A 7,866-nucleotide genomic window follows, 5' to 3' on the forward strand; every position below is an offset into this window, starting at 1 on the left:
GAATGTGTGTGTTCCCTTCCCACCTCAAGTCATATGCTGAACCTCCAACCCTCAATGTGATGGTATTTGGCGGTAGAGCCATTGGGAGTGTGAAAGTTGTCAGAGTCAAAATGGGGTAACTTATGTCAAATCCTAATGACATGGAGCTGGGGAAGGGCACGAAGAAAGAATTCTCATGCACGAATGCCTGATACCAAGAGGTATCACACAAGACTCTGCCAAACCACCACCTAGCACAAAAGCCATTACCACCTCCCACAAATAACACTTCTGCTAGGACATCTGCCCAGCAGCTGCCGGTCTAACCTTGGGCTGACGCCACACTTGTTACTGACCCTTGTGGTAAAGCACAATTGTTTCAAAACAACTTATGCAGCCTTCATTGTTTTTTCCTTTAAAAACCCCATCTTATGTAGCCATCCTCATTTTTTCCGCTGCTTCTCTCCGTTTCCCCTTGGAGGGCTGTGTTCTTTTCATGGTGTGAGGATACACGAGGGGCAGAGGGGACACAGATGGGACTGATGGATGAGAACAGAACCCACTGGCCTGCCAGGGCTGGAATTGTGTGTGGAGTCTTGGCCATGGACGTGACTCAGGCCCCAGGGCTCCCCACAACCCTGATTCCAACACTGATTAGCGTCATTCTTTCCCCCTCCTCGGCATGTCTTTCCTCTGCCATGTCACTTCAGCTCCTCAGCGTTCCTGCTTCCTCACCCCTTCTGCTTGCCACGACCCCCTGAGTCTCTCCTCCATGCCCACCTGGCTTCCCTTCCCATATCAGGTCAGATTCATCTGTCCCAGCTGATGCTCTGTGTTCCCAGCCTAGTTCCCAAGAGAGAATCTGATTGGCTCAGCTCATCACAGCTCAGCCTACCCATTGGCTGCCCTTGGATCACATGGCTCCACTGGCCAACCAGCTCTGACTGATGGGGCCGGTTACATGATTCCAACTCAACTGCCCAGGCAGTTTCCCTTGGAGGGTTGCCAAGGTCTATGACTGACACCCCTGTACAGGGGCAGCTGGGGAGGGGCAGGATCCAGCTCCTACCTTTGGCCCCTCAAGAACCATGGAGACCCAGGTTCTAGTCTCAGGGGAGGTTTGGTGCCTGGAATTAAAGGCTGGTGCTCATGACTGTCCTTAGGTCTGATTCCCCAGTCTACCACTGCTACTTGTAAAATAATAACTTTGAGTCCAGATGTTTGATTTATTTTTTCATGTCAGCAATGCTCATTTCATGAGAAGGCATCGGGAGTGGAGAGACAGAAGCAAGAGAGCTCTGTTTCTTTAACCTCACCCCTTTCCTGGCCAGACCCCCGTCCATGCTGAGGGCCTGTGGTGTGAAGGAGGTGACGGCCAGCACGAGTGAGGGGCCCACTGTGGTTGTAGGACCCGTTCTGTGGGACACAGCCCGTCACCCTCCGTGGCACGTCAAGCTGAGCTATCACAGGGTCATGCACATTGACGGGTTTCTGTCTGGAAAACAATGACTGACAGGTTTGCGTAGGGGCCAGGCTAATCTTCTCTGTGTCATTCCAGTTTTAGTATACACGTTGCCAAAGCGAGCCCTGACTGACAAGTTTGAATGAGTTCAATCCTACAACTTCAAATCTTTCTCTCAAATTACATTGAAAACAAATATCAGAGCAAATTTCACCATACACAGAGGCATTTGTTAATCTGCCTCACCAAAGGGGCACACAGCCATTCATTTATCCTGTTCTGAAAGCTGAATGACACAGTCCTGTGTCCTTCTAGATGCTGTGGACACACCTTGCATGAAAGGTCCATCAAGAAAGGATTCCTTTGCTCAAACGTTACCATTAGGCAACTGAAAATCCAGTGCAGAGGCTGGCCACGCCTGGTGCATCCAGGAGCCGTCCCTAAAGACACAAGCTCCAGGCCTCTCTCATATTGTGTCCCTAAGGGAGTGGGAAAGGTCTCTAAAATATTCACCCAATCCACGTCTCATTAAAAGCACTGATTTCACCGGTGAGAGATCATTTCTAGACTCTCATTATGGTGGTGATCAAGTTTTATTTTTTTCCAAGGAAAAATCATTTCCCACATGCAGTATGTTAATTAGAAAAACATCTGGTGATCGGATATAAAGATAGGTTACAGCAGACACGTCGTTCAGGCACAATGCCAGCTGACTGCCCCTGGGGTAGGTTTTCATGATTGGAAAGCTGCCCACACCTGGGGAGTTCTTCAGGGAACTTAGCCTCTGTCTCTTGTTTTTCAGGCAGCAGTGGAGTATACATGGGGACTGAGCATGCTGTCTTCTGGAAAAGTCTCAAGGAAAGAGGCCGCCTGGAGCTGCCCAGAGAGCAAAGCAAACAGGGAGGGTGACAGTCTCATGGTTCCAATGTCGGCCTTCAGGGACAAGGACCCCATACCCTGGCCTCCTGCCTCCGCCCTGGACCAGCCCCTCCTGAGGGTGGGCACAGAGCCCCAGCCTTTCTTGCTTTCCTCAAAGCTCTGAAACATGGACTGGCCCTCCTGCTGGTAGAATGCAGGAGATTCCATGAAACCTGTGGGTGTGCATTGTCTTCAAGTCCTCCCACGTCCCACATTTCCTGACTGCTTGCGGCCTCCCACACTGCTGGATTCTAGGATCCCAATGGTCCGAAACTTAAACCGTTCCTGCACTTGTGGTAGGGAGAGGGACATTGGTAAAATAACCACAATTGAAACTGTGAGAATCAGAGGGAAGGGCAGGTACATGGACACCTGAGATGCCCGACAGGGGGATTTGACCTGAGTGTGGAAGCCAGTTCACCCTGGAGGGGCCTGGATCATCCCACTGTCCCTCACTGTGGGACAGTTGATCCTGGGCAGGTAATGAAGGCTGGGGAGGTGAGCCTCAGACTGCAGGAAGGGAGAAAGCCTCTTCCTTCTTTTCCAGTTCTGGTTATCGGGCCTGGACTCTGGATAGAGCAGCCAGGCTTCTAATCTGGAGGTAGCCCTGGAGCAAGGCAGGTATGGATGCTTCTAAAATCCCAAGTGGAGCCTGGCATTTCAGCCTGGGCATCTGAGCAAAGTCCCCTTCTTGTAGTAATTAGAAGTTGTTCACTTCGCACTTGAAGCTTCCAGTAGCCCTGAGCTTCTAGGGGAGTCTTGTTCATCATTACAGCCTGTTCTGTGCTGTGCTGCAGGAGTCGAGCAAACCAGCTGTCTCCTGTGTGGGAAAGCACAGCCCAGGGGAGGGTGATGTCTCCAGTCCTAAAGCCACAGTGGTGGTGGGTGTAGTGACCACCCTGGAGGATAGTCATATGGAGTGGCCATTCAGTAGGCACAGGCTGGGGTGAGGAAGCGTGAAAAGACGGGGACCTGGGCATTGGTGAGGCCAAGCAAGGGCAGAGGCACGATGGAAGCAGCAGGAGATATTCTGACGTGGCTGGTTCTCAGCACTCAACCCATGGGTAGTACGAGCCGGGGAAGTTTGGGCGTGGAAAGATAATATAACTCCATCTGACAGTCACAGGTGTGTGAGGAGTAGATGTTCGAGTTAAAAAAAAAAAACTTTTATAAAAGAGGACTAAGTGAAGGAGGTAATTGGAAGGATGCTGGGAGATGTTTAGGTGTCATAAAAGGAGTTAGTCGCACTCTACTGGGAGGTAATTACATTTTTTCCTCCACTTGAGAGTCAAATTAATTCATTAATATAAAAAAGAATTTTTTTTGCCTCTCGAGATGCACAGATAAAAGTATTGATGCACAATTATTTCGATGTTAGGTCTTTGTAGAATGACGTGGACAATTCACTGAACGTCTGCTGCATGTCAGACATGGGCTGGGCACCTTCTGTCCATCATCTCATGGGATCCTCCCTTCATCCCCTGACATGGATCATTTTCCCCATCTCAGAGAGGATGCAATGGAGACTGCGAGAGTCACGCGCTTTCCCCAAGGCCACACAGCTAGAAATTGCTGGAACTACCCAACAGGTGTTCAGTCAACGTTACTTTCTTTCTTGCTTGCTAAGAAGTCTACAAAGACATAGTGGACGTCCTTTCTGGAGGAACAGGTAGGTACATTTACTGACTCTTGGATCTTGTTACAATGAGACCATCCTCAACCATTGAGACAGGGATGGGGAGAGAGGGAAGGACTAGAGACAGCCTGAGACAGAGAGCGAGGGTCAGGAAGACAAGGAGCGGGGAGGCCTGTCCCCTCTGGGGTGTCCACAGCTGCTACTAACACAGGATTTTGTGGCTGCTTCAGGCTGTCACTGCTTTTGCTGTATCCTACTTAAAGCAGCGACTCCAATGGCACCCAGAATTCCCAATACCGTGGTTGCAACTCCTCNCCTTCCTTCCTTCCTTCCTTCCTTCCTTCCTTCCTTCCTTCCATCCATCCATCTTTCCTTCTCCACTGTGTGGCTGCAAATCCTTTAATGGGCCCTGAGCCCTCTCTGAGCTATTTTAGTTTGTAAATAGCTGCCTATATCTCTGAGCTATTTTGGTTTGTAAATAGCTGTCATATATATATATATATATTTTTTTTTTTTTTTTGGGGGGGGGAATGAGAGTCACTCTAGATTTTCTAATATATACGGTTTCTAAAGAGCTCTTTGTTTTCCTCTAATTGTTTTTCTTCTTGCTTATAAGCATATACTATGTTTTACCACATATTGAAAGACTGTAATTTTATAGTTTTTTTCCTTAAGTTATCTTACACTCCTTAGTTGTTTCTGATTATACCAGGATCAGTTTCTCCATCAATCTTAGTTTTCATGCTACTTGTGTTTCAAACTGATGTGATGAATCCTGGTTGTTGATTTATTTGCTGGAATGAATGGCTAGGTGGAATTTCATAATGAAGCCAAAGGGTGTTTCCTATTCTGCAGTATACATAGAACTATTTTCCCAAAACTTCTTCCCCCTGGATGGGAAACTGCACGAAAACAAAAACAGGGTGTGATTTGTTTAAGTTTATGCAAGAAGGGAGCTGACTTGTTAGACTGTTCCCCTCCCCAAAAAGTAAGAATTCTGAGTGTAAGGTAGAGAGAAGATAATTTGTAGAGTAGCTGTTGTGTAGATAAACCTTTAAATAACATTTCTTTTTTCAGTCGTACATGTAATTCTTCACCTATGCACTTAACTTCAACCTAGATATCTTGTAAGACATGAGCAAAGAGCACTCGGGAACACTTCTGTTGCATCCTTTGCTGACTCATCCTCATGTCCGGCTGTGACCCATCTTCCCACTCCCTGCCTCCATCCTGTTTCAATTTCCTTCATTATTATGTTTTTATTCCTTGTATTCTATGCTGCACTTCCAGTGTGAGTACTTATCCCAGTGTTGTGACCAGAAATCTAAGAATTATTTTAAAATATTCTTTATGTCTTACAAATTGTAAAGTTCTCATATGAAAAGACGAAAGAAAAAAGAATAAGTGCCAACAAAATATTCCTGAGTTGGCATAGTTGCTGTGGGATTTCATAGACTTTTGTTTATTTGTGACATTAAGATATAAACTGTTGAAACAAAGAATGACATAAAGGCTACATTGTGCAGTCAATTTCACTCTCAAGACAAATACAGCAAGTCATAAATTATTTTAAATACTGCTGAGGAAACAGAAATGAAAATAGTTTCTGAAATCATTTTTAAATCTATTTTGAAGTTCCCAAGTGGAGCCTGGCATTTCAGCCTGGGAATCTGAGCAAAGTCCCCTTATTGTAGTAATTAGAAGTTGTTCACTTCGCACTTGAAACTTCCAGTAGCCCTGAGCTTCTAGGGGAGTCTTGTTCATCATTACAGCCTGTTCTGTGCTGTGCTGCAGGAGTCGAGCAAAGCAGCGTCTCCTGTGTGGGAAAGCACAGCCCAGGGGAGGGTGATGTCTCCAGTCCTAAAGCCACAGTGGTGGTGGGTGTGGTGACCACCCCGGAGGATAGTCATATGGAGTGGCCATTCAGTAGGCACAGGCTGGGTTGCGGGAGCATGAAAAGACAGGGACCTGGGCATTGGTGAGGCCAAGCAAGGGCAGAGGCACGATGGAAGCAGCAGGAGATATTCTGACGTGGCTGGTTCTCAGCACTGAATGCAGGGGCAGCACGAGCCGGGGAAGTCTGGGCGTGGAAAGATAATATAACTCCATCTGATAGTCACAGGGGGGTGAGGAGTAGATCTTCGAGTTAAAAAAGAAAAAAAAACTTTTTTAAAGGGGGACTAAGTGAAGGAGGTAATTGGAAGGATGCTGGGGGATGTTTAGGTGTCATAAGGGGAGTTAGTCGCACTCTACTGGGAGGGAATTACATTTTTTCCTCCACTCGAGAGTCAAATTAATTCATTAATATAAAAAGAATTTTTTTTGCCTCCCGAGATGCACAGATAAAAGTATTGATGCACAATTATTTCGATGTTAGGTCTTTGTAGAATGACGTGGACAATTCACTGAGCGTCGGCTGCATGTCAGACATGGGCTGGGCACCTTCTGTCCACCATCTCATGGGATCCTCCCTCCATCCCCTGACACGCATCATTTCCCCCATCTCAGAGAGGATGCAATGGAGACTCCGAGAGTCACGCGCTTTCCCCAAGGCCACACAGCTAGAAATTGCTGGAACTACTACCCAACAGGTGTTCAGTCAACGTTACTTTCTTTCTTGCTTGCTAAGAAGTCTACAAAGACATAGTGGACGTCCTTTCTGGAGGAACAGGTAGGTACATTTATTGACTCTTGGATCTTGTTATAATGAGACCATCCTCAGCCATTGAGACAGGGATGGGGAGAGAGGGAAGGACTAGAGACAGCCTGAGACAGAGAGCGAGGGTCAGGAAGACAAGGAGCGGGGAGGCCTGTCCCCTCTGGGGTGTCCACAGCTGCTACTAACACAGGATTTTGTGGCTGCTTCAGGCTGTCACTGCTTTTGCTGTATCCTACTTAAAGCAGCGACTCCAATGGCACCCACAATTCCGAATACCGTGGTTGCAACTCCTCCAATTGCAGCCCTTTCTGCCTGCAAAGCAAGGGGTTCTGGTTGAGCTCACAGCAAGCCCAGGCAGGCTCTTTTTCCCACTCAAGGGCTCAAGGGCTACACTTAGCCTCCTGCCTTTCCTCTTCTCTCCCTTCCCATGTGGCCGGACCAGAGTCCTCTCTCAGGAGGATGTTGGCTGTGTCCCCAGGGACTCCATTTATTGGGTTGTGAGCACTTCTGATGTTGGGCTTGTTGGGCTTGTCCTGAGCATTTGCTGATGGAAAAACTTTGAGTGAACTTCGCAGGTGAGGACATTTGTTCCTGATTTGGGGGTGGGCTTGGAAGAGGGTTTGTGCCCTGTTTAGTGGAGCCAGAGCTGCAGGGGCCAGGCTGGATAGTGTTATGTGGTCTGGGTTCTACCTGAGCTACACCTCTGCAGAGAGGGGGCTGTGGCAGAAGCCAAGGGGAGACGTAGGGAGACCGTGGCCACGGGCAGTGCACTTGGGGTTCACTGTGTGCTGTTCCAAGTGCAGCCTCAAAGCTTCTATCTCCAGCCCCATCTCAACCCTGAACTCAACTCTACTCCACATCTCCAGCTGNAGTATCACATTGCCACGCCAAACTCTTGACTTTCGTCTGCAAACCTGCTCCTCCCTCCATAATCCACATTTCATCAAGAGCCCCATGTGTCCAATCACTTTGGCCAGGACCCTGGAGGTGCTGAGTTGTAGCTGTAACAAGCAGAGACTCTAGAAAGGGACACCTGGGGATTGAATCTTGGTTCTGTCACATATTAGCTGTGTGTTTTGGAGCAACCAACTTGGAAGGCTGCGAAGGGACAAGTGGTGGAAGCCGTGTCCTGATCGTACATAAAAAAGCTCCTGAGCTCTTACGAAGAAGGCCCATGGATCCTGAACATCTCTTGTTTGAGAGCTCTTGGGG

The 7,866-nt window shown here is 48.0% G+C and overlaps 1 protein-coding gene across 1 annotated transcript in view; it reads right to left on the reverse strand.

Annotated features, from left to right (window-relative positions):
* Window positions 1-7,866, reverse strand: part of LOC103581442 (retinoic acid receptor responder protein 3-like) — an 11,839-nt gene that overhangs the window by 426 nt on the left and 3,547 nt on the right.

This window comes from Galeopterus variegatus, unplaced genomic scaffold (assembly GCF_000696425.1).
Source record: "Galeopterus variegatus unplaced genomic scaffold, G_variegatus-3.0.2 Scaffold13059, whole genome shotgun sequence".
Taxonomy (NCBI): domain Eukaryota; kingdom Metazoa; phylum Chordata; class Mammalia; order Dermoptera; family Cynocephalidae; genus Galeopterus; species Galeopterus variegatus.